The following is a 27,239-nucleotide window of genomic DNA, read 5'->3' as shown; positions in this document are numbered from 1 at the left end:
TGGCCGTTGCCCTCTGTGGACTCAGTTCTGCCCTCCAGAGGGGACCTCCTGCCCATTGCTCTCCGTGGTCACACATGAGGTGGGTCTTAGGGGGCATGCCATCCTTGGGGGCCACGTGGCTTCCTGTTGGTGTGAGTTTGGGGTCCTGGGGGTTGCATCAGGGATTAGCTGTTATGCACCAGCCTTGGATTATTTTGGATAATACATTTTACTCAAAAACCTGATTGGCTTCTGGCCTTTTTTGGGGGGAGTTCAGTTCCGTTTGAGAGTAACCGTAGCCAACGATCTCCTCTAGCCTGAGCCCCACACGTGACGATTATTTACCTCCTGGCCTCTGTGCTTTGCCCTCACCTAACTGAATGGTTGCTGCATTGGACGATTCAAAACAGTGGCCTCAGTGGGAGACGCCCCCTTCATATGCTGTATCTGGGGGCCTCTCTGTGGGATGGTATTCTGAAGAGAAGGTTCTGGAGAAAGACCTGTGTCCCAGTTTTATCTCCTGCTATGGCTGTCATTTGTAGGCAAGAATCTGCTTCAGTCTGAGGTAAAGAAACTGTGTGTGTGTGTGTGGAGGCGGGGGATTTCAGCAAGACTCCAAATTCTGGGACTTTCAGTCCGTTCAGATTACAGGCCACCTGGAGCAGGTCTTCTCTCAGCACTGTCGTATTCCCCTCTATCACTGCTCTGCTTGACGTCTGGCTCTCTGGTCTCAATCCATTCCTCTCTTATAGAACATTGCCCAAAGTAGCCAATAACAGGCCCATTCTGGATTTTTTTATAAAATTTCCCCAAGGCTGTGGCCTCAATTGGCATGTGGTCTGTGTCCCACAGTGCAGCAGGTGACAGTTAGGCCCAACCTTTTGTCGCCGCATAGCTGAGGTCACCAACATCACATCCTGCACAGTTGCGGTTCTCCATATCGCTCCTCCCTCCGCCCGTTCCTGCAGCGCTCCACTGCCAGCTGCCAGCCTGGGGCTCGGGAGGGAGTGCGTTTGGCTGCAAGAAAACCTGATGGACGGGGAGGGGTTTTTGGTCTCCCACAGCGGGCAGTCTGGGGCCGTCCAGGGCTGGCCCGGCACCAGAGGAGTCAGGGGACTCAGGCTCTTCCTTGTCTGCTGTTCTACTCTTTTTATTCTTTCTAAATCAGGCGTGGTTCTTAGTTCATGCCACAGAAGCTAAGTCGAGATGATTTAAACAAAACAGAAGTGTATTAAGAGGAATTTGAGAAAAGGCTGGAGGAGCAGGCTTGAAACTAAGCCCCAGAGATGAACTCCCTAGACTATAACACCACAGGACCAGCTGAGAGGAAACCACTGTCCGTGTCCAGATGCTACGTTGTGGCTGCTGCCTGGAGCAATTGGCACTGCTGTCACCACCAGTCCCTTTGGTGCTTGGAGCTCAACCACTGCTGCCCTCTGGAGCCTCCTTCTAGACTGACATCTTAAAAGGTTGAATCTGATTGGTGGAGCCAGGTCACGTCTCTGTCTCCTGGCTACAAAAAAGGCTGGGAAGGGATTTTGATGTCTCATGAATCTGTGAATCTGATTGGTAGAGCCAGGTCACGTGCCTGTGCCCTGGCTGCAAAGTAGACCAGGAGACCAGGAGGTTTTCTCCATTCTACCTCAGGGACACAGGACTCTCAAGGTGGGAAATGCCCCCAAACAGAGTCAGAGTGTTCTCAAGGTGGGGGGTGGCCAGGAAACATGACGGATGTCTCCCCACATGCTGTTTCCACTTTCTCACCTCCCCTTCACTCTTCCCCCGACTCCTGGTGGCCTCCTGTCCCACAGCCACAAAGGGACTGCTTTGGTCAGTCACCAGGGACCTCCACAAGGCCATCCCCAGGCAGGTCTCTGTGCTCATCTAACTTCTCAGCAGTCTGTGACACGTCCACCTCCTCCTTGAAACCCTTCCCTCTCACCTTCCATGGCCCCACTCTCTCCTGGTCCTCCTGCTCCTCCCCTTCCTCTGGCTGCTTGTCCGTCTTCTTAGCTTGCTCTTACTCCTCCTCCTGACTTTGAAATCTGGGGGTCCTGCTTTACCTAGGGCATTTCATCTATGAATTGGTGGCCTCACATGTCTATCTCTACGCCAGCTCTCTCCTCTGCATTCCAGCACCCCATCTCAAACTTCATCTGTACAACACACAACTCCTGATCTCCCCTTTTAATTTGTCTACCCACCTCAGTCAGTGTACCCCATCCCCGGGACTGCGACCACCATTTTAAAGCCAGCAGTCTATGGGGCATCCTTGATTCTCCTTCTTTCCTTTCAACCTCATAGCTAATCCAGCAGCAAGTTACATTGGGTTCTGTAGTCAAAATATATCTCAATCCTCACCTCTCCCCATCTTATACCATCACTGCCGTCTAAGTAACCCTCAGTTTTGACCTGGGTTTCTCCAAAGTCCTCCTGATAGGTCTTGTGCCTCCACTTTGGTTTCTTTTAGTCCATTCTCCACACGGCGACAGAAGAATGGTATTCCTCAGGCATAAATATGAGCACATGGCTCCTCTGCTCCGAACCTTCTAATAGTCTCCCATCTAACAAGAATAAAATCCACGCTCTTCTATGGCTTATGAGGCTTATGCCCTCTGTTCCCATCTCTCTCACTGCGTTTCAGCTGCCTTAGACGTTCAGGGGATTGAGCATGGCAGCCTCTCTCCTGCCACATGGCATTTGCACATTCTACTCCCTGTCTGTAATGCTTTTCCTTCCACTCTTCCCAGGACTGGCTCATTCTCCATCCTTCCAATCTCAGCTTAAATGTCATGCTGTCAAAGAGGTCTCTGATCGCTCAGTATTATTATCACCTCAGTCCTTTATTTTCTTCACATCACTTGAACACTTATTGATTTGTAATGGTTTTATTGATTTGACTGTTTCCTTGTCTGCTCCTCAACTTAAATAGCAGGTCCACGAGGACAAGGGCCACCCTCGTCTTATTCATTGACTAGCAGAGTACCTGGAAGAGTAGGCGCTCCGTAAACAAATGTTGTCTGAATAATCTTTCTGCCTGTCTCTCACAGAGCCCAGCACCTGGTGCTCCAGAAATCTTTATTGACTCGTCTGGCTTGAACACGTGGGCAAATGCTCCCTGTAGGATATGTTTTTGTTGGGAAGAAATGGTTTTGCAAACCCTGTGGCCCACTGAGCTCTCAAGCTGCATTTACAACTAACTGATCTGATCTTGAACCTTCTAATAACCAGCAGTCAACTGCAGCCAACCAGTTCGCCCCCGGGGTGCACAGGCCGTCTCCGGCCCGCTGTGAATTGAAGCTCCGTGGCTGTTCACACGCTTGTAGCAGGCGGCTCCCCGGAGGCCTCAGACCTCCTGGTTATCTGGCACGTTGACATGCATGATGAAAGTGCCCCACAGATCAGGTGTGGCGTGTGGGGGCAGAGCCCCGGGCAGCTCCGTGGGGTTTTGATTGATGACGCGTTGCCCTTTTCCGTTGAGTACAAGCCGGAGCCCAGGCACAAGATGGTTCTGCTCAGGCTTGTGGAGTTATAGGAATAATCCTATGCACCTCAGATCTCTAGTTTATGGCATCAGAGTGTGTGAGAGTAGAAAGGGCGCACATTGTAACCAGGCACAGCACTGATTAGGTGCCAGCTGTGTGCCAGCCCCAGCTAGGCCTTTATTCACATCATCTTGAGTCCTCACACACTCTGCAAGGTGGACGGTTCTGCATTTTCCGGGGGGGGTCCTGAAGCTCTGAGCAGCCCCACGGGTGGAGGGCGGGAGGGCTGGGACTGTGGCCAGGCCCTGAGAGCACCCTTTCCAGCTCCTCTGAAGGGAGGCTGGAGCCACAAAGGCCGCCTTGGCCAGACTCTTCTGCAGGTGAGGTCACGCTGTGGGGGTTTCTAGGTTTCTTCCTCTTGTGGGGGCGGAGACTTGGCAGCCTGGAAACATGGGGCCACAGGGAAGGCAGATGGAGGACTGGCCTGGGGCCCACTTTAGCTAAGTGGCCTGGCTGGGGGGTCTCTCACCCTCCCACAAGCCTCCCTCAGGGGGTTTGGGCCAGTCCCAGTATGTGGGTTGATAGCCTCAGCCCACCTTGGGAAGCACAGATTTCCAGAGGGGGCGAGGCCCGGGAGGGTTCCTCAGCGCTCACCAGCGTTACGTTTACGTTGTCTCCATGGGGCATTCGCTCCTCATGTATCAGAACACTTATCACACCACTACGCCAGTTGTTGTTGTTATTATTATTGTTCTGCTAGTTGTTGTCATATTGAGGAGGGAGACTGTGGCTCATTCTTTCTTTTTGTACTCACGGTGCTCGACAGGCAGGAGTATGGGATGGATGGATGGAGTAGTGGATGGATGGATGGATGGATGGGTGAGTGGATGGGTGGGTGGATGGATGGGTGGATGGGTGGATGGGTGGATGGGTGGGTGGATGGGTGAGTGGATGGGTGGGTGGATGGGTGCGTGTATGGATGGGTGGATGGGTGGGTAGATGAAGAAGAAGTTGAGGGTAGAGAGGGGATTTGCCTGCAGTTGTCCAGTCAGCTAACACAGAGGCTAACAGCACCCTCGTCCTCCTCACCCTAAGTTCTCTGTCTTCTTCCTTGTCTCCATTGGTCTCTTCTCCCACACTGGGGCTGCATGAGTTAGCTGGCCTTTGGGCCCTGGCATCAGGCAGAGTCTCCATCCCATTGGTTGGTGTGATAGGGCCAGGGTGTGGCTCTGGTCACGGGAAGTAGGAATTGTGGTCAAGGAAGAAGCAGGAGCACTGAGTGGGGCCCACTGCCATAGGTCCCCCATGGGAGCTTGTGGACTCTGGCCCCTCATCCCTCTGAGGCAGCACTGCCATAACACTTTATGCTATGATGGAATGTTCTACATCTGTGCTATCCAGTATGGTAGCCACTAGCTCCATGTAGCTATTGAACACTTGAAAAGTAGCTAGTGTAACAGAGGAAATTTTGGAAATTTATTTAATTTCAATTAATTTAAGTTTATATTTCAACAGCCACAACTGAATAGTGGCTACCATAGGGGCAGCACAGCTCTGGCGCCTGGGCTAGCTCTTGTTTGTAAAACAGCATCATCTAAGGGAGGGTTCCAGGACAGAGAGGCCCCTGACTTCTAAACCTGAGAGCTCTGAGTGCATCTGGTGGAGGGCTGTCATTAGAGCAGAGACGTTGGCAGGCACAGCCCTGGGGGCTCAGGTGCCCTCCACTGTCTTGCAGGGCCAGCTCGGAGCATCTCCTGCCTGGAGGTGCTGTGGCCCAGATCGCTGGTCACCTGCCCACATCCCTTTACCACTTTCCAGAACTCCTGACTGAGCTGGCACCTGGCCTCCTGACATAAGACTACATGTCTCAGTCTCCCTGGCATCTGGGTGTGGCCCAGTGACTGTGTTCTGGCCAAAAGGATGGAAGCAAGAGTGGTGTGAGGCAGCGGTTGGGAAATACCTTGAAACACGGCTGTGGAATGGCCCAGGCCCTGCTTCCCTTTCATCCATCCTGTTGATTGGAGCCTGGACATGATGCCTAGTGCTCTATCTCCAGTCATGAGGACCGGGGACAGCCTGGGGACAGCCCGGGGATGGTGGCCGGAAAAGCTGGAGGTAGCCTGAGCCCTATGTTTAAGCATGACTAGCTCTCCTGCCCTGGTGAGAAAGCCTGGCGGGGCGAGGCTTCCCAGGCCTGCCTCTCCCCTGCCCCTCCCCTGCCCCTCCCGCCCCACAGCCTCTGGCTGGCCCGTTCTTCTCTTCCCTGAGTGTCAGCAGCCTGCGATGGGAGTCAAAGGCTTACATGTGCAGGCTCTCTTCTCCGCTGTGGGCCCCTCGCGCTGAGGACAGCTAGTCTGAAATAACCCCCTGCCAGAACAGGCTAAGGGAGGGGGTAGCAGAAAGGGGAAAAAACCCAAAACGGAAAACACAGTCCTTTGGTTAATATGTCAAAATATTATCCTGCCACAAACAGAAATAGCTCCCGTGAAAGGAAAACAAAGCTTTAGTCTGTTAGTGAGGTAGACCTTTTTCGTCCTGAAAGGCATTTGGATCCCACGGGGGGACAGGTGGGAAGGGCGGAGTGGAGGGGTGGGGCGAGCCCTCTCAAAGGTTGTAGCCCCCTAAGGGCTTTTGGGGCCTACTCCTCAAAGCAGATGCCAGCCTGAGGCAGGCCCCCAACACACACACACACACGCACACGCACACGCACAGACATACACCTACCCACACGCGCACGCACGCACCTGCACCCTGCCCACCACCACTCTGGCTGGCTTGATGTTTTCACTCCCTGCCTCTCAACTCTGTCACAGAATAACATTTCCATTTGCATCTTGTCAGGCCCTGGAGACTACGAGAGTTACAAGGGAAAAGGAAACACATGGGTTTCTTCGCTGGCCATCATGAGTTCAGTGTATTGCGGCCATAAAGGCCGTCAGTGCCCCAGCAGAAGCCCCAGGAGCCCCCTGGGGGTCTTGAAGGTTACAAGGAATGATGTCTTTTTTTCCTAGAGCAGTGGGTGGGCAGGGGCTGGGGCTGCCAGAGTGTGACACTTATATGTGCGGTACTGCCCAGACCTAGACGGTCCCCAAAGTCTGTGTGGGTCCCCAAGCTCCTCCTCACGCAGAGTGGCCCCTCCCTCCAACCTCAGGGCCCAGGCACCTCAGGGTTGTGTTTGTCCCATCAGTGGCATCTGCTCTTGGAAGCATCTGAACACTTAAAGTGAACTCAGCGAGGGTGTGCTTCATAGAGACGTAAATGTCGCTGTTTAGGAATGAACGGTGGAATTTAGGCTTCCCCTAGTGCGCAGGCAGCTCTTTTTCTGTGTCTGGCCTTTTCCAGTGCCCTTGAAATGACTCATCGTCTGGGCTTAAGGCCCTGACATGGGGCGAGACCAAGGATATGAAAAGGACCCTGGCGAGGCCTCCTTTGGGAGCACCATGGGCCGGATGCCTAGAATGGACCTGGAAACCTCTCCCCAACCCACAGAGCCTGGGCCAAGCGTCGAGGGTTTAGTTCCCTCCCTGCCCTGGCTGCCTGTGGGAACCGGCCACTCCCCAGCCCCTCTCTGTTGTCAGATCTTTCTTCTGTCAAGGGAGGTGGGTCACCTCCATGACAGTGAGCACACCGAGAGCCGTGCCAGGGACCCGCAGCTCTTCCGGACTGGCTGGATCTAGGTCTGGGGAGGGGCAGTGTGAGGTGGGCCTGCGACGTCTGGTGCCAGGAAGAAGGAAGTGCTCAAAGATTTCTGGGGCAATTAAAGCATCAAAAAGCATAATGACTATAACTGAGCACAAAGAACGATACATACAAATCCACGGGCCCATTGTGATCATCAGAAATTGAAAGAAAAGACAAGGAAGGAAAGAAGCAAGAAAGAAAGAGGAGAGAGAGAGAAGCCCGTCTCCCACCCCTGGTGGCAGGTGTGGTGCCTCTCTGGGAGAAGCCCTCGTTCATCCCAGGGGACAGGGAAGTCCTCTCCACAGAAGAATGTCAGCTCATGTGGAAAGAAGGAGGGGAGCAGAAAGTCGCTGGTCTGCAACCCTCAGTGAGTAACCAGTTCAGGCCAGGACCACTGGTGGACGCTATAACCATTTAGTGAGAGGTTACCAGGGCCCAGGATAGTCAGGAACCCCGCAGTACCACTCGGCACTAACTTGGCGATTACTAAAGTGAGAAAGCCCCTAGGGGGGCTCTGGTCCTCCTTGAACTGGAGCCCTCTCCCTGAACCAGCTGCCCTTATGGGAAGGGCCACCTTGGGCGAGGGTCTCTGCCGCAGCCTTCTGGGCCCTTCAGTTGGTCCTCAGGATGGGAGGGCAGTGAGTCTGGTCACCTGTGTGGCCCAGGGGGCAGGAGCAGTCTACGTCGCTGGGACCAGATCCCTGAGAGACGCCTTTCTTCCAGCAGAGATGCTTCCTTCGAGGCGGCAGGCAGGCCGCAGGCCTCTGACTCTGCCCCCTGGGGGCGGCCTTGGCGCAGCCTCCAGACCTCTCCATCCCCTCACCTGGAAAATCAGAGGTGCTTGGATCCACACCCCTTCCAACTCTGGACAATTCATGAAAGAACACTCCAGAAATCTGTCACTGTTGTTCCTAGGCCTTTCTTGCTCTTCAGTGAGGTCTGAGATAACCCAACACTGCTCAGCGATGGGGTGGCTCTGTGAAATTTGGCACTGCCCACAGAGGACAGAGCTTCCTGTGGCTGGTAGGAGCAAGGCCCCCCAAGTCCTGGTGTTAAGTGACAAAAGCAAGTTGGAACAACGCATATGCTAAGAAACCATTCACACACACACCACCCTCCACTCGGGGTGCTGAGCATCTGAGGGCTAAGTGTAGAAAACCACGAAGGCCCAGCCCACTCTGCTACATGGTGGGGAGCGAGGAGGGTGTGTGTGTGTGTACGTGGCTTGGTCTGTCCTCGTGTGTTACTCGTGGAATTAGAAACATCTAAAGGGAGGTCTGGCAGTCTGGCCCATGTGTGGCGCGGGGAGGCACTCTCTGGAATAGAGGCATATGAAGAAGGCTCTGTGGGGGCCAGGATGGTAGATGTCTCTGTCCTGATCAGTCCCCATCACATCCCTGCTCAGAAAGCCATGCAACCGCCTTGGTGCCACCATGTTCCCTTCCACACCCACTAGTGTCAATTCAATGACCTGCGCATCGCGGTCCTGGTGCACACAGCATATCACGCCTCTGGGCTACTTGACCCGCAGCTCCCTGCGGAGGCAGACTGGCTTATTGTCATTAGCTCCATTTCACAGAGGAGGAAAATGAGGCTCATTGAGCCTTGGGGAGTTGTCCAAGGTCTCACAGCCAGGAGTGGCTTCTCCTGAACCCACATTCCCGCTATAGCCCACTCCAGCCCCCAGGCGACCTGTGCCCAGCTCCTCCGCTGCTGCCCAGCTCCCTGATCACATCACCGCTTGCTCTCAGCCTTCAGTGCCTCCCCGCTGGCCCAGAATAAACTCAAGGCCTCTGCTTAGCAGTGCAGCCCTTCCCCCTCTCTCAGTCTCCTCTCCCCCGGTGCCTTCCTATTCGCACTGCTTCGTGCCAGCTAAGACAGCCTGCTCCCACTCCCCAGAGGCTGGAGCCTTGGGCTCTGCCCCACAATCATTGCCCACAGTCACTACTCAGGAAATGTTGGCCTTAGGGGTTCAGAGGAACGAGAGTGACAGTGACCTCTTCCTGGAAGATGCGGTTGGTGGGGACAAGGCGTTCCTGGTGGAGGGACAGAAGCATGAGGCCAGGTCTGTGTGTGAGATGCAGGACTGTGTGAGGCCACTAGAAGAGAGAGGGCAGGTGACACCAACAGAAACCCTCTGAGTCCTGCTGGGGGAGTGGGGATAGTGTCCTGTGGGCAGTGAGTGGGAGCTGAGCCCCACTTTGCAGGGATGGACAGGCCTAGGGGGGCCTGTGATGCCCAGATGGCCTCCTTCAGGACTTGATCTCTAACTTGGAGGCATGGACATCAGGTTCCAGACTGAGAACATTTGTATCAAATTCTGAATGACTAGGTTATAATAATGATAATAGTTGACACTTAATGAGCACTTGCTGTTTGCTTGGCACTGACTGAATGCTTTCCGTGCATTTCCCAATTCACCTTTATAGGTACTATTATTTTACCCGTTCAGGGAACTCTGCATTCCTCCCTGTCTAGGTCCCCATGGGGGATGCCCACCAGAAGGACGGGGCCGGCCCAGGGCATGTTCTGGCTGCGGCCCAAGGCAGTACCGCCCCAGCCCCCTTTGGCTGGCCCATGGCTCTTGCTTTAGTGCACCCTGCGAAGTGAGTCTGGGGGGTCGGGGGAGGGCATGACATGTAGACCATCATGGCCCCAAGCTGAGAGACCACCACTGAATAATCGGGCTCTTCTCTGGCCAGTATTCAGAGCTGTGTTCAGGACTTGAGTTTGCTAGTTTCCCCTGATGCTACGGAGCTCTTTTGACAGCTTTACAAGCCTGTTAAAAAAAAAAGGAGGGGCAAAAGATTTGAACATCAAAGAGTATATACAGATAGCCAATCAGCACATGAAAAGCTAACATCGTGAATCATTAGGAAAATGCAAATTAAATTCACAGTAAGATGCCTCCATACACCTGTTAGAATGGCTAAAATGAAAAAGACTGACAATACTAAGTGCTGATGAGGATGTGGAGGACCTGAAACTCCCATCCATTGGAGGGAGTGTAAAATGGTAAGCCATTTGAGAAAACAGTTTGATTGTTTCTTATAAAGGTAAACCTACATTTACTATGTGACCAGTAATCCCACTCTGAGATATTGCCCAAGAGTGATGAAAACATATCCACACACAAACTGGGACACGAATGTTCATAGCAGCAGCATTCATAACAGCCAAAAAATGGAAACATCCAAATGTCCACCTGGATGGATAAACAGAGTGTGGGACATCCATACAGTGGAACACCACCCAGCTGTAAGAGGATGATGTTCTGATGCAAGCAATGATGTGCGTGTGGCTTGAAAATATTAAATGAAAGAAATAGACCCAAAAGGCTACATATTTTATGGTTTTAATTATATGACAGTCTGGAAAAGGCAAAACTATGGGGGTAGAAAAGAGATCAGTGTTTGCCAGGTTTGGGGATGGTGGAGGGATATTGACCACAGAAGGACACAGGAAATCTTTTGGGGTGACGGAAATATTCTTTATTCAGGTGGTGATGGTGGTTACATGACCGTATACATTTGCGAAAACTCATCAAGCCGTATACCTGAAATGGGTGAATTTTACTGTATGTAAATTATACCTCAATAAACTTGATTAAGAAGTAATTCAACCTGAAGGGCTGTGCCTCATATTTACTCATGGGCCAGGTCATGCCAGTCTATGCCCATCTTTTGTACAGATTTCCTGGATTGAGGAGGCCACAGTAAGAGCCGGAAAGGAAAGAATGACACCCACCAAGGGGCTCAGGTTAAATGCTCAGACCCTGGGCGTGTCTCTATCTCCCAAAGTCATTTACTTTGTCATCTTGATTCACTTAAAAGAACCCTGAGCAGGTCCATCTCTGAGGAGACATTTCGTCAGGACATTTCAAGGCCAGATTCTAGAAACATCCCGCCTGGAGAAGGTCCCTATCAGCCCTGGCCCTGCTGGTCACTCCCTGCTCTCCCAGTGGCTCTGGGCACCCTGGCAGGAGCTCCCTGGGGGCAGGCCAGGCTTGAGTGGGCAGCCCCTCGCTGTTCCCACCACGGCTGCCTGGGAACCTGCAGTTGCCTGGCACCAGCTGCCCCCTCTGATCTCACAGCCAGAGTGTCAGGGAATTAGAAACATATGGCTGAGAGGCCCTGACAGATGGGGGGGCGTGTTGGAGGCTCCTGGCAGCTGTGGCCCAGCTAGACCCTGGCCCTGGGATGCTGGGGTCTTGTCAAGCTCTGGGACCTAAAGCAGAAGCCTGGGGCTAGGGCGGAGGAGGGTCAGAGGTCAGGAGGGGAAAGGTTGGTGAGCACAGGGACTTTTTCAAGAGCGAATGGAGACTATTTCTTGAAAAAATAAAGAATTGCTGCTGGGCAACCAGGGCCTCCTTGGTGCTGGGGAGGGACTGGGAGGGGCTGGCCTGGCTGCTTTCTCGCACAGCACCCCATGGCTGGTCTGGCCTGCCTCTCTGACTGGACCCAGCAGGGCCAGCCAAGGGCATCTGCACGCACATCTCAAAGCGACCCTGCCCACTCCTAATTGCTAAGCCGCCTGCTCCTTTGAACGAGCCTTTAGGTTTGTACGAGGTTTTAGTCACAGGGCTGCCACGAAGCAGCTGTGGAGCCCCTCCTTGCCAGAGCTGGACCTGGAGAAATGGCACTGTCAGCATTTAGGAACTTCTGGGTGGACCCATGCCACCCACTCCATGGGCTGCGTCCCCTCCAGTCCCCACAGCACCACTCAGGGTGGACCAGGCTGGTCCCTTGGGCCAAGGTTAGGTGTGGGCAAGGGTAGAGAGGGACACAAGCCAGGCAGGGGCTCCAGGGCCCTCCTTTGCCACCACTCTTACTGACCACTGCTACCACTGGCTCGGTTGTCCTCCTCCACGTGGAGAAGGAAGGCAGCCTCCCTGTGGATGCCTGAGGCTGGGGGTTGATAGCTGTGTCTCGTTTGGGGTCTGATCTGGGTTACGTTGCCATGAGCACCCAACCTGTGCCTCGCCTAGGAAGACAGCCCACCTCACAGCTGGGTTTGTGCAGATGTGCAGAGCTTATGTCTGTCCCCCGGGCAGGGCGGTCACACATAAAGATGCTGAGGCCATGGGGTGAACGTCTCTCCCAGGTCAGACCAGGGCCCCAGCCCCCTGCGTGCCCTGAAGTCCAGGGTTAGTTCCTGCAGCAAAGCAAGCGCCTAAGGCAGTGCTCGATCCTTCCTGCTCTTCCAGGGCCAAACACTGCTTTCCAACGGCCAGTGTACTATCATTCCTGCAACCTCTTTTTTAAAAATTAAATATTTTTGAATTGGCAATAGTAGTACACTGGTACAAAATTCGGAATGCACAAAGGCGCACATGGTGAAAATCTCCTTCCCCACCTGCTTCCGGCCACCCTGCCCTGGAAGCAGCAGTGGACCCATTTTCCTGGGTATCTTTCTGGAGATAGTTTTACTTAGTGGGCAAACACGTTTATAGATTCCTTGGACCACTTTTAACCCAACTGGCAGCATACTATACATAACGATTTGTACCTTCTTTTTTTAACTTAACATAGTATGGAGACTATTCCTTATGCTTACAGAGCTGCCTCTTTCGTTTGGGGTGGCATCGCATTTGGTCGTAGGAGTCAGTATTGCTATTTGCACCACTCCAGAGGGTACCTTTCACACGGTGTGCCATGTGGCCCTGGATAGATACATATAGTTTATTTAACCAGTTCCCTATTAATGGACATTTAGCATGTGCATCAGTCAGCTTGGGCTGCCACAACAAAATGCCGCAGACTGAGACGCTTAAGCAATAGACATTTATCTTCTCACAGTTCTGGAAGCTAGAAGTCCACGCTCGAGGTGCCCTCAGGCTTGGTTTCTGGTGAGAGCTCTCTTCCAGGCTTGCAGATGGCACCTTCTTTCCGTGTCCTCACATGGCAGAGAGAGTAAGCAAGCTCTAGGTCTCTTTCTCTTCTTAAAAGACACCGGTCTATTGGATCAGGACCTCAGTCTTATGACCTCATTTAACATGAATTACTTCTTTAAGGCTCTATCTCCAAATACAGTCACTTTGGGGGTTATGGCTTCAAAAATGACTTTTTGGGGAGACACAATTCAGTCCATAATAGCTTGTTTCTGTATTTGGCTATTGTCAAATAAAAAAGAAAACCAAGCCTTTGACGACTGCACATTCAACACTTTTGGACCAGAAGCTCATGCTGGTTCTGGAGACAAAGCAGGACCTGGTCACTTGGTGCTCTGTCTGACCTCTTCTCGACACAGTTGCTGCCTCGGGGCTGACTGGCTCTCGTCCAGCTCTGCTGGGGCGTGAAACCGTGTAACTTTGTCTAATTAATGGTCATGGACGCAGCGCACCTTGGATGTGTTTCCTCTTATTTCTGATGAACAGTTGGCCTCTGCAGCAATTGCCTCCAAGGTTGTCGTGCCTCAAATCTCATTTGTGGCAGCTGATACAGAAACGACATTTTAATGATCATGGCAAATAAAACCATAATCTTGACCTTATTAACTGCCTCTTTTCTTAATGGGCTGCTTATGTAAGCATTCTTTCCCCCCGTAGATACACATCAACTTTCCAAACCCTCTTTGAAGCAACACACTGTTTTGTTACCTTGCCAATTCCCTTGTTGGAGGGTTAATAAACTTTGACATATGCTCAAGAGCAATTTGTGTTAAGAAATTTTCCTTTGATACAATTACTAGCAATCCTGCAACATCATCAGTCGTACGTCATTTCACACATGTGCCAGTTTACCATCGGATACATTCCCAGGAGTGTGTGTAATGGATGGTGGTTTGGCAGCTAGCATCCTTTCTATCCACCTTTCAGTGTTCCTTCAAAGGCTAGAATGTGAACAACTGCATTTCCTGCTTCCCTTGCAGCTAGAGTTCTAGATGTGAACTAGGTTTTGCCCAGTGGTTTGCTGGTAAATATTTAACAACCAGCTCTCAAAAAAAAAAAAAAAAATGCACCCTGGCTTGTCTGCTTGCTAATTTCCATGGTGTCAATTTCAACCAAGCTATTCCCACGATGTCACTGAAGGTGGAGTTGGAATTGCTGTGCACAGATGACTCTTGCTGGGGTGAGCTGGCTCCAGCACATGCCTTGTTCTGCCAATTAGTTGCATGCCATTACGATCCAAGGCCAAGAGCCTCCTTGAGCTGCTTTTACCTATTTCTGCTCACACACAATATTGTGGTGGTTGTTCCTTCTGCAGCCATGTTCCAGTGTCCATTCAGTCCCTTTGTGGGCTTAAGACGCAAGTGTAGAGGCAGCAGTGGCGACCTCCTGACCCAGCATCTGGTGGAGGCAGCAGCGCCTGGCCAGCTGGTCCCCAGGCTCTGTTCTGGGCATCACTCCAACAGGTCTGGCCCACGCCTGCTCCTCCGGTCCTCTCAATAAAATTGTAAGCCCCTCATTTCCTGTTCTAACTCTTTTTTCTCAAAATCGTTAGAGTGGTTTCTGTTTCCTGTAACTAAATCATGACTGATATAAAGTGGAATCTGAAACCTGTAACCATTTTTTGTAAAAGCAGATATAGATTTTTCTCAGGCCTGTTCCCTAATCTGCCTGTGCGGAAGGACTTTAATGAGTCGTGGGGTCCTGGAGGACAGTAATGAGGAAAGGGGCGCTTATTAAGCTTGATAAATCTAATAACTCCGGAGGTGAAGCACTGAGTGCCCTGAGAAAGGCAGGACCCACTTCTGGGGTTTATGAGATTTGGTCGTCTCACGCCTCCTTCTCCCAGGCCCTGGTGAGGCTGTCTGTGTTCACAAGGCAGAGGCTAATCTGTTGGATGCTAGCACCAGTGGGGAAGAAACTAGATTTTCTTGGCCCCATGTAACCAGACATAAGGCATGGGAACATGTCATTTGATTGTTACTCCAAATGCACTTTGTGGCCGAGTTGACTGTGTGGTCTCTCTCTTGCTTTGCCCTCAGGCAGGCTCATCTTTGGATAGCAAGCTACTCCTGAGGTGATACGGAGGAAAAGGGATGTGTGCATAGAGGCCCCAGCAGCCTGGAGGGGAGGGCTGGCGTTGTACCTGTAGAGGCATTCTTTTGGCTAATTAAGAAGTAGCCTCTTTGTTAAGGGCAAATACCTCCTGGGATAGGAGCCTGTTACACATTCTCAGCATCTAGGTGTGAAGGAATTTCCAGGTTCTTTCCAGGCTGGCAGCAGACACTGGGCTGAGGACAGTTTCCTGGGAGTGAGGCCCAGCTGGGGTGAGTCTGACAGCAGAAAGGTGGTGGGTGGACCAACCATGGCAGCAATAAGAGAGGCCAGTCTGGATGGGGGCCTGCAAGTGGGGAGCTGGGCCCTGAACCAGAGTGGCTGAGAACTGGGGTCTAGTGAGCATGGTTCCAGGCTCTGTACCATCGTGCTAACCCCTGGACAAGCCACTCACCTCTCTGAGCCTCTCTTTCCTCAACTGTAAAATGGAGATTATAATACTAGCCTCATAAGGTTCTTGTGAGGACTGAATAAAATAAAAACTCCTAAGCCTCAGGGAAATAGAAAGCACAGGTGGTGCCCCAAGGGCAGGGTGGTGGGAGCTGTCTGCTTGGGTTTAGGCAATAAGAGGATGCCATCCACGGAGAGCGGAGCAATAATGAAATCCACCAAGTTGGAATGCTGTTTTTTTATCACCTGGTGTGTTAGGCTAGTCCTCCCAGGGAAAATATTTTGTTGGTCTAAGTTCTAAACACTTGCTAGGGTTGCTGTGAGTATATATGTGCTACAAATTAGCATGATCTTATCTCTTACCCTTTAATAAGCTTTGTATTCTACATGAAAGTGAATTTGGAGGACTCCCAGGTGTACAGTTGGCCCAGAAATGTGCTTTGAAAGTAAAGTTGTGAGGAACTGGAAGGCCCTTTGGGCATAACTCACGTCTCCACCCTGGGTACTATGAATTCTATCATTTAAACAGCAGATTTGACAAAATAACAATGGTACAGTCATTGGAAAGAGGAAGATACAGAATTTGAGTTACTTCAATTCTTCCACTTTATGAGACCACTGAAGTTTTTTTGGTGTTAAAATTTAAAATGGTATAACAGAGTGCAAACTGCAAGGGGAATGCAAATTTTAGTTCATACATGAAATATTTTACTAAATTGGAATAATATCTTTAGAATTTAAACACATTCTTTTAAAATTATTAATTTAAAACTAAAGAACACGATTCTGCATTCAAGGAGTTTGGAAGTCGCCACTCCATCCTGATAGATAAAAAGCTGAACAAAGTGAAAAACCAAGAACTCCTTTTGAATGGATAAGAGAGGGGAGGACGTAAGGCAAACTGCTGCCCCCAAGACTGCAGAGGCAGACAAGGATGTTACAGGGAGTGACGACTTCCGGGAGCAGAGACTCATGGCTGGAGACAGCCACGGGAACCAGTGCCCAGATAGGAAAACCTGAGCTGTAATTGGTGAATTGCTGGATGAGGGCAACTCTGAGAGTTGAGGACTTTAGGGCACCCAGTCGTGGTGGGGGGGGGGGCCCACAGTGAGATTTACCTGCAGGAGTTCAACCAGGATCCCACAGTAAGTATCAGAGGAAAAATCCCCTTATATTTCTGGCAGAGGGAGGGAAAAAGGAACCTTTTTGAAATATGCCAGAGCAATCTGTTCTTCTTAACAAGGTCTGCCCTCAGGGGAAACTAGTTAACCAGAGCCTAACCTGCTGGGGTATTCTCAGAGAGTAACTGATCAGGAGGAAGGGAAACATCCAACTCCAGACCACTCTAACCATCCTGTCCCACCTAAGGGGGGAGAAAAAGTCTGAGAAACTCTTGTGAAGTTCACAATCCAAAGACACAGGCTCACTAAAAATCTGGGACCTGATCATAGGACTGTAGAACTCTTCCCCTCCCCGCACCTCACCACCACATCGCTAAGGGCTTATTTACAGCAGTTCTGTTTGCCCAGGACATTATGTTTGGCTATCAAGAAAAAAATTACAAGGCGTAGTAAAAGACGAAAACACAGTTTGAAGAGATGGCGCAAGCATCAGAACCAGACTCAGATATGGTAGGGATGTTGGAATTAATCAGACTGAGAATTTAAAACAACTATGATTAATATGCTAAGAGCTCTAATGGATAAAGTAGACAGTATGCAAGAATAGATGGACAATGCAAGAAGAGAGATGGAAATCCTAAGAAAAGACCAAAAGGAAATGCTAGAGATCAAAAACACTAAAGAATGCCTTTGATGGGTTTACTAGTAGACTGGACATGGCTGAGGAAAGAAACGCCGTGCTTGAGGCTATATCAATAGAAACTTTGAAAACTGAAAAACAAAGGAAAAAGACTGAAAAAACCCAGAACAGAATATCAAGGATTGTGGGAATACTACAAAAGATGTAACATACAGGTAATAAGAACACCAGAAGGAGGAGAAAGAGAGAAAGGAACAGAAGAAATATTTGAAACAATAATGACAGAAAATTTCCCCCAAATTAATGTCAGACACTAAACCACACATCCAGGAAATTCAGAGAATACCAAGCAGCATAAATGTGAAAACAAAAGAAAACTACACTAAGGTGTATCATTTTCAAAGTACGGAAAGTCAAAGATAAAGAAAAAGTCCTGAAATAAGACAGAGGGGGGAAAATATCTTACTTACAGAGGAACAAAGATAAAAATTGCATCCAACTGCTCCTCAGAAACCATGCAACCAACAAGAGAGTGGAGTGAAATATTTAAAATGCTGATAGAAAAAAATTCTACACCCTGGAATTCTGTACCCTGCCAAATGATCCTTCAAAAGTGAAGGAGAATATTTGACTTTCTCCAACAAAAAAAAGTTGAAGGAATTTGTTGCCAGTAGACTGACCTTGCAAGAAATGTTAAAAGAATTTTTTGGAGAAAAAGAAAATAATATAGGTCAGAAACTCAGATCTATGTAAAGTAAGAAAGAGCACTGGAGAAGGAGTCAGTGAAGGTAAAATAAAAACTTTTATTTTTCTCATTCTTAATCGATAGAACAGGTAACAGTTTGCTCAAAATAATAATACTGACAATGTGTTTGATTATGTATGCTTAGGTACATATTATATATACTTGCGTGAGCTTATGTGTAAGTGAATTATAGCAATGATGCAAGGGGTGAGAGGGAGGAATTAGAATTATTTTGTTACATAAGGTATTTACACTATGCATGAAGTGGTATGGCATTATTTGAAAATGGACTTGGGTTAGCTGTAAATGTACATTGCAAAGTCTAGGGCAACCACCTAAAAAAGTGAAAAAAAAAGTATAACTGATATGCTAAGAAAGGAGAGAAAATAGAATCAGATAAAATCCTCAAAGCTGCAAAAGGCAGAAAAAAATCGGAAGACAAAATAGAAACAAAGAACAAGGGCAACAAGAGAAAACAGTGAACAATGTGGTAGATATTAGTCCAGCTATATCAATAATCACTTGAATGTCAATGGTCTAAATGGACCAAATAAAAGAGCGAGATTGTCAGAGTGGATCAAAAAACAAGACCTAACTACATGTTGTCTTCAAAAAGCCCACTTAAAATATGATGACATATATAGATTAAAAGTAAATGGATGGAGAAAAATATACCGTGCTAACACTAAATCAAAAGAAAAGAGGATTAGCTATACTAACTTTAGACAGACCAGACTTTAAAGCAAGGAAAGTTATCAGGGATAAAGTAGGGCATTACATGATAAAAGGATCCGTTCTCCAAGAAGACATGAAAATCCTTAACGTGAATGCTCCTAACAAGAGAGCGTCAAAACATGTGAGGCAAAAACTGATAGAAATGCAAGGAGATATAGCTAAATTCACTAGCACGGTTGGAGACTTCAACACCCCTCTATCAGATGTGGACAGATCCAGCAGGCAGGCAGAAAATCAGTAAGAACATAATTGAACTCAGCAACACCATCATCAACTGGATATAATTGACATCTTTAGACTAACTTCATCCAACAACAGCAGAACACATCTTCTTTTCAAGCTCACATGGAACATTTGCCAAGAAAGACTGCATGCTGGGAAATAAAACACATCTTAACAAATTTAAGAGAATAGAAATCATATGCTATCTGCTCTCAGACCACAATGGAATTAAACTAGAAGTCAATAACAGAAAGATAATTCTCATTTACATTGTTGCCAATGTCAAGATCTCATTATTTTTTATAGCTGAATAGTATTCTATTGTATACATATACCACATCTTCTTTATTCATTCATCTGTTGATGGGCACTTAGGTTATTTCCAAGAGTTGACTATTGTGAATAATGTTGCAATGAACATAGGGGCACATATATCTTTTCAAATTAATGTTTTTGTGTTCTGTGGATAAATACCCAGAAGTGGAACAGCTGGGTCATATGGTAGATCTATTTTATTTTTTTATTTTTTTTATTTTTTTATTTTTTCCTTTTTCTCCCCAAAGCCCCCCGGTACATAGTTGTGTATTCTTCGTTGTGGGTTCCTCTAGTTGTGGCATGTGGGACGCTGCCTCAGCGTGGTTTGACGAGCAGTGCCATGTCCGCGCCCAGGATTCGAACCGACGAAACACTGGGCCGCCTGCAGCGGAGCGCACGAACTTAACTACTCGGCCACGGGGCCAGCCCCTGGTAGATCTATTTTTAATTTTTTGAGGAATCTCCACACTGTTTTCCATGGTGGCTGCACCAGTTTGTATTCCCACCAGCAGTGTATGATGGTTCCCTTTTCTCCACATTATCTCCAACACTTGTTATTTCTTGTCTTTTTAATAATAGCCATTCTGATGGATGTGCAGTGATATCTCATTGTGTGTGGTTTTGATTTGCATTTCCCTAATAATTAGTGACGTTGAACATCTTTTCATGTGCCTGTTGGCCATCTATATTTCTTCTTTGGAAAAATTTCTGTTTAGATACTTTCTGCCCATTTTTTAATTGAGTTTTGTTGTTGTTGTTGTTAAGTTGTATGAGTTCTTTATATAATTTGGATGTTAACCTACTTATTGGAGATATGATTTGCAAATATCTTCTCCAAAATGGTGGGTTGTCTTTTCATTTTATTGATGGTTTCCTTTACTGTGCAGAAGCTTTTTAATTTGATGTGATCCCATTTATTTTTTCTTTTGTTTCCCTTGCCTGAGGAGACACGATGTTCAAAAAGTGCTGCTAAGACTGATGTCAAAGAGCATTCTGCCTATGTTTCCTTTTGGAGTTTTATGGTTTCAGGTCTTACATTCAAGTCTGTAATCCATTTTGAGTTAATTTTTGTGTGTGGTGTAAGATGATGCTCCACTTTCATTCTTTTGCATGTGGCTGTCCATTTTCCCAACACCATTTATTGAAGAGACTTTCCTTTCTCCTTTGTATATTCTTGGCTCCTTTGTTGAAGATTAGCTGTCCATAGATGTATGAGTTTATTTCTGGGCTCTCAATTTTCTTCCACTGATCTGGGTGTCTATTTTTCTAATAGTACCATGCTATTTTGATTACTATAACTTTGTAGTATATTTTGAAATTAGGGAGTGTGATACCTCCAGCTTTATTTTTCTCTCTCAAGATCACTTTTGTTATTTGTGGTCTTTTGCTGTTCCATAGAAACTTTAGGATTCTTCTATTTCTGTGAAAAAAGGTCTTTGGGATTTCAATAGAGATTGCATTGAATCTGTAGATTGCTTTAGGACGTATGGACAATTTATCTATGTTAATTCTTCCAATCTATGAGCACAGAATATCTTTCCCTTTTGTGTTTTCTTCAATTTCTTTCAATAATGTTTTATAGTTTTCAGTGTACAGGTCTTTTACCTCTTTGGTTAAATTCATTCCTAGGTATTTTATTTTTTTTGTTGCAACTGTAAATCAGATTATATTCTTGATTTCTCTCTCTGCTATTTTGTTGTTGGTGTATAGAAATGCTACTGATCTTTGTATGTTGATTTTATACCCTGCAACTTTACTGAATTTGTTTGTTATTTCTAAAAGATTTTTGGTGGATTCTTTAGGGTTTTCTGTATATAAAATTGTGTCATCTGCAAATAATGACAGTTTTACTTCTTCCTTTCTAACTTGGATCCCTTTTATTTCTTTTTCTTGCCTAATTGCTCTGGCTAGAACTTCCAATACTATGTTGAGTGAGAATGGTGAAAGTGGGCACCCTTGTCTGGTTGCTGTTCTTAGGGGGATAGCATTCAGTTTTTTGCCATTGAGTAGGATGTTAGCTGTGGGTTTGTCATATATGGCGTTTATTATGTTGCGGTACTTTCTATACCCATTTTATTCAGAGTTTTTATCATAAATGAATGCTGTATCAAATACTTTCTCTATGTCTATTTAGATGACCATGTGATTTTTACTCTTCGTTTTGTTAATGTGGTATTTCATGTTGATTGCTTTGCAGATATTGAACTATCCTTGCATCCCTGGAATAAATCTCACTTGATCATGGTGTGTGAGCCTTTTAATGTATTATTGTATTCAATTTGCTAATATTTTGTTGAGGATGCACATTTTGTTTATCCATTCATTAACTGATGACATTTGGGTTGTTTCTACATTTTGGCTATCACAAGTAATACTGCTATGAAGATTTGTGTATAAGATGTTATGTGAACATGTCTTCATTTCTCTTGGGTGTGTACCTAGGAGTAGAATTAATGAGTAATATGGTGACTCTATGTTTAACTGTTTGAGGAGCCACCAAACTGTTTTCTAAAGTGGCTGCATCATCTTACATCCCCGTGAGCAAGGTAAGGGTTCCGCTTTCTCCACATCCTTTCCAAAATTTTTTATATACCTTTAAAAAATTATAGTTATCCTCATGTATGAAGTGGAATATCATTGTGGTTTTGATTTGCATTTCCCTAATGACTAATCTGTTGAACATCTTTTCATGCATCTTTCTACACGAATGCTCATTGGCCATTTGTATATACTCTTTGGAGAAATGTCTATTCAAATTCTTTGCTCATTTTAACATTGAGTTATTTGTCTTATAACTGAATTTTGAGTTCTTTACAGATTCTAAAAACAAGTCCGTATGAGATATATTATTTGCAAATATTTTTTCCCATTCTGTGGTTTGTCTTTTTAATTTCTTGATGGTGTCCTTTGAAGCACAAAAGGGTTTAATTTTGATGACATCCAATTGATCAATTTTTTTTCTTTTTTTGCTTGTGGTATTATGTCAAAGAAATCATCACTTAATACAAAATCATGAAGATTTATGCTTATGTTTGCTTCTAAGAGTATTTTAATTTTAGCTCTTACTTTTGGTTCTTTGATCCATTTTGAGTTAATTTTTTTATATGCTGTGAGATAGGGTTCCATTTTCATTCTTTTGTTGGTGCATATCCAGTTGTCCCAAAATCTTTTTTCCTGAGGGATATTTTTGCTGAGCTAACATCTGTGCCAATCTCTCTCCACTTTGTATGTGGGTCACCACCACAGCATGGCTTGATGAGCAGTCTGTGGGTACACGTCCGGGATCTGAACCCAAAAACCCTGGGCCACCAAAGCAGAGTGCACAAACTTAACCACTACACCACTGGGCCGGCTCCCAAAAGCAGTTTTTGAAAAGAATATTCTTTCCCCTGTTGTCTTGTTTTGACACCCTTGGTGAAAATCAGTTGACCACGGGTGCAGCTATTTGATGTTTCATTTCTGTTTGTCCTCCCAACTTCTTATTTTGAAAAATTTAAATTGCAAACCTTGACTCTTATTTCAGTTAGTTATTTCTTCCTAACTAATCTTTCCCTGGTAGTTGGTCGGGCTGTTGGCCTGGCACCTTGCTTCTTCTCCACATGCCCTCTCCAGCAGGCAGCCTCAGGCTTCCTCACAGGGCCCTGGGTTCCAAAGGGAGGGAAGTGGAGATCGTGAGACTTCCGGAGGTCTTGCTTGGAGTTACGTGGTGTCATGTGTGCTACACACTATTGGTCAAAGCAAGTCACAAGGCTGGCCCAGCTTAGAAAGGTGGAGAAATAGACTATGTCTCTTGATGGAAGAAGCTGCAAAGAATCTTTGACCATTTTTAATTCATAACAATCTCTAAACACACCAGTGTGTAGCTCCTAAGAACAAGGAAATTCTCTTGGATTATACAGGGATTACACATGGTTGTAAAATAAGTCTTCCCAGAGGAGAGGATGTTTCATAGCAACCAGAATGAAGTGAGGGAGTGTGGCATGGGGAAGAGTATTAAAAGCAGGAGGAAGAGCATGTGCAAAGGCCCTGGGGCAGGAAAGTGTTTAGTGTATTTGAGGAACAGCACAGAGACCAGTGTGACAAGGAGAGAAGGTGGGGCTGTTGTGAACGTCAAATGGGATAAAATATGTAAACATGTTATATTATGAGATGACAGCATGGTGGACTATTTCTCATCCCTGTGATTCTCTCAAGATGTTTCCAGAGGGTGGGAGAAGACAGAAAAGGAAATGCCTTCAGTAATTGCACCCAGCTAGGTCAGGGACAAGGACAAGCCTCAGGGATGCCACATCTACCTGAGTGTCTGGGTGCCACTAACTCCTGCTGCCCAAAGCTGGCGCCACCTCAGGACCCTGGACCAGTCCACCCAGGTGGGCTGAGCACCTGCCTTGGAGTTCCTTCTTTCTGGCTGCTCAGTGCCAGCTAGATAGCCCTTCCATGTCACATCTGGCTGGCTACCCCAGCCCATTCTGGCACTCAGGGTCCCTGGTTCCTGTGCCTCCTATGGGACAAGAGGGTTTAGAGGTCTGAGCATTGAGGGGTGCAGGGCTTGCCCCCAGGGCTGTTCTGGGTCCTGGGGCCTGTGCCAGAGTCCATAGGAACCCTGCCGTGCTCTGAGCCAGGCACTTACAGAGCCACACTAGCCTACCAGGTGACCTCAAGTGGAGGCAAGGCCTGGCCACTTTTGCTTTTTGAGCCTTTCAGTATATTTAAAATAATAATAATAATAATAGGAGACGGACAAAACAGGATTGCAAGCATTGGTGTATTTTCCATGTATTAACAAATTGATAATTTTTTAGTCTGCAAAAATACGGTAGAAATAATTTGTGCTGTTCACACCGTAGCCATGGACTTTCTGGAAACCTTATTTTATAGTGCAGCCCGAGGTTATCGGTACCCAGTGGGCAGCAGCTTCGTTCTGTCCTGCCTGTGTGACTCTGGGTCCAACTTCATTTGGAGGGAAGGTCGCCCAGGAAGTCCTCCCGAGCATGCTCAGCCGAGGGGAGTGGGGCCTTGGCGGGGGGGGGGGGGGGGGGGGGGCCTCTCTTCACACACAGGTTGGGGCACCCACCCTGCAGGAGATCAGGGGCCCAGGGGTCAGGAGGGAGCTAGGGCACCTCACTGTGCTCCCCAGCTCCCTTCATCCAGTCTGAGAGTTAGAAGGTCTCCTCTCTCTCTTTTTCTCTCTCTTTCTTTCTCTGTCTCTCTCGTCTCATTCTCTCTCTGTGTCTCTCTCCTCTGTCTGTCTGTCTGCCTCTGTCTATTTCTCTCTCACTTCTGTCTTTCTCTCTCTCACTCCAGATGCTAACGCGGGGCCTTCCCACCCCCACCACCTGGCTTCCCAACGTTAAAGCTGCAACTGGACATCTCAGGGTTGGGAAACAGCAGAAGGTCGCTGGTGGAGTGGGGACTTTCTTCTCCCCGGGCTGGCTGTCTCCCAGCTGGAGGGCCAGCCATCCCTGCCCCAGGACTGCCTGCCGCGTGTGGTTTCTGGCCTTGGCTGTGGCCAGGGCGGTGGTGTCTGGTGTCTCGGGGGGCCCCGCATGGCTGGAACAAACTGAGGACACGGTGGACGGGCGTCGGGCATTCCTGGTGAGTCTGCCCACACTCTGCGTGGGGAGAACGCTCTGGAGAGGCGTTTCCTCTCGTGGTCTCCTTCTGACTGTCTTCTCTAACCAGTTACTATTTTCCGCAGATGCTGGGAAATAGGGATGTGTGTGGACATCACAGGGCTTCTCCTCTTACTGGGCCAGGCGTGGGCCCTGCAGTGCTGGGGGCATGAGGGTGACATTGTCCCAGCTGGCTGAAGGCACAGCGCAGCCTGGCTCAGCTGCACAAATGTGGTGTTTAAATATTTATTTTTAGTGGCCATTGGTTAAATAGCAGCCTTCATTTTGGAGGGGGCCACCCTGAGAAGTAAAAATAAATCAGATCTTTGCCTTGTCAGTAAGTCCTACCAACCCCTGCTGGGTGGACCCTGGGCCCAGTGCCCCAAATGTCCAGGGCAAGCAGTGAGACCAGTGATTTGAGGGCCCGTGGGGAGCCAGGCTGGCGGGTGACCGCAGCTCCTCACAGAAGACCACAGCACAGCCTCCCAGGCCCAGCCTGTGCCCGCCTCACCTGCCTCCCGCAGGGCCCTTCAGAGGCCGGCAGACCACTGCTCAGGGCTGGGGGGCCTGGGGCTCACGTGGGCGCTTGCTGACCTCTCAGGTCAGGAGGTGCTGGCTGTTCTAGGAGGCACAGGAGACCCTGTCAGCCCTGGATTGGCTTAAATGCTCTGGAAATCATCTGTGTTTCCTGCCAGCACCAGCTCTCGGGGTTACCCCCGCTGGGCCCCTCCTGCTTGGTCCAGCCTGGGCTGGCCCTGGAGGTGAGAGGCCATTGCTTCTCCTCATGCTAGCATCGGAGGGCGTGGGCGAGGCTGCGTGCACCCTGGCATTTGGATTTGAGAATGTTGGGTGGTAGGATCCTGGCCCCACAGTGGAAAGGACAGCTGGCCATGGGGGGTCTTGGAGGCCACAGCCCCAAAGTCCCTGGCCGAACCCACCCCTATCCGGCTCATCGGGGGCCTGGCATCCCCAGCAGAGAGGGCTTTTCTCGGCTCCAGCTCCGTCTCCAGGGGAGTCTGGGCGCAGCAGGCCTGCTCAGGCAGAGTGACACCTGGGGCAGAGACCTCCTGCCCTTTACCGTCCTCTGCTTTCAGACGTGAAGACGAGCTCCCCGGGTCAGAGCTCTCGTAAAGTGATGCAGGTTTGAAGCCAGAGCTGTCTCTGGGCTTTCCACCCTCTTCCCGGCTGCCTCTGTGTCAAGTCCCTTACTGGCTGGGCACCTCAGACGGGACGGATTATTTTATCACAGTGTTTCTCAGAATCAAATAATGTAGGACCATCCTCCCCCCCTTTTAGAGGGAAAAATTCTCTTGAGTCCCTAGTATTGATTTAAATTATTTGTATTATAATGTTATTTAAATACATGAAAACATGAGAGCAGGAATCACCCGTTATGTTTACAGCCGTTATGGAACCATACCACCCAGACCATTCACAAATTAGAAACAAAGAAAAAGAAGAAAGAGATTCCAGTGAACAACATTAACCTAACGAGGTGGGTGACACCGTCTGGCTGAAGTGACTACTCAGAGCCCACTGGGCCTGCGGGATCTCCCCCATTGTCTTTCCTTGAACTGTGGGGCCTGTTGGGTGCACACGACATGGTGTTGTCATCTGGTCCTCCGCATGTTGAGGACACGAGCACATTCACCCACTTGGACCCCATCCACAGGACAGAACACCGTGGGGTGAAGACAGGGTCTGCCTTCTGGTCGCTGAGCAGAGCTCCAAAGACATGGGACGCTGGCCAGGGAAGTGTTGGGGCAGGACTGGAGCAAGAGACAGCAGCGCCCGCGTGGAATGGGGAGCCCTGGGCTTGGAGCAGGGAGAGGCCAGGAAATCTTTTGCCCAGGGCTAAGATGGTGGGAAAATCTTGTGGCCACATGTGAATGGGTGAAATCAGAATCACGTTCCTGTCCTTTGTCCCAGGGAAGAGCAGCCCCCAAGCCCCGCCCCACAGGTCCCCCTGCAAGCTGTGCCTGGCCTGGGCCCCTGGGAGCGGACCAATTGTGCTGCTGGCTACTACGGGCGTTAGAGGCCCTGCTGGGCCCTCACTGGCCCTGACCAGCCCCAGGGCCTCTGAGAATGAAGGCCAGGGCAGCGGAGGGCCAGGCCCCAAGAAAGGACTGCCAGGCAGGGAGAGGCCCCCCACTCTTGACCTGAGAACGACTGACAAGTCAGGAGCACTAACCCTGCCTCCTGTGGCCGACTGACAGATCTGAACCCCACACCGAGGGACAGACCTGGTTCTGTCTCTGTTCTTGGTTACCACATCCAGCCTCCTCTCAGACTGAGTGGGACTGACAAGAAGT

The sequence above is a fragment of the Equus asinus genome, chromosome 2 (genome assembly GCF_041296235.1).
Source record: "Equus asinus isolate D_3611 breed Donkey chromosome 2, EquAss-T2T_v2, whole genome shotgun sequence".
In the NCBI taxonomy this organism is placed as follows: Eukaryota; Metazoa; Chordata; class Mammalia; order Perissodactyla; family Equidae; genus Equus; species Equus asinus.
The sequence above is the reverse complement of the archived record's forward strand: the minus strand, read 5'-3'. Positions refer to the sequence as shown.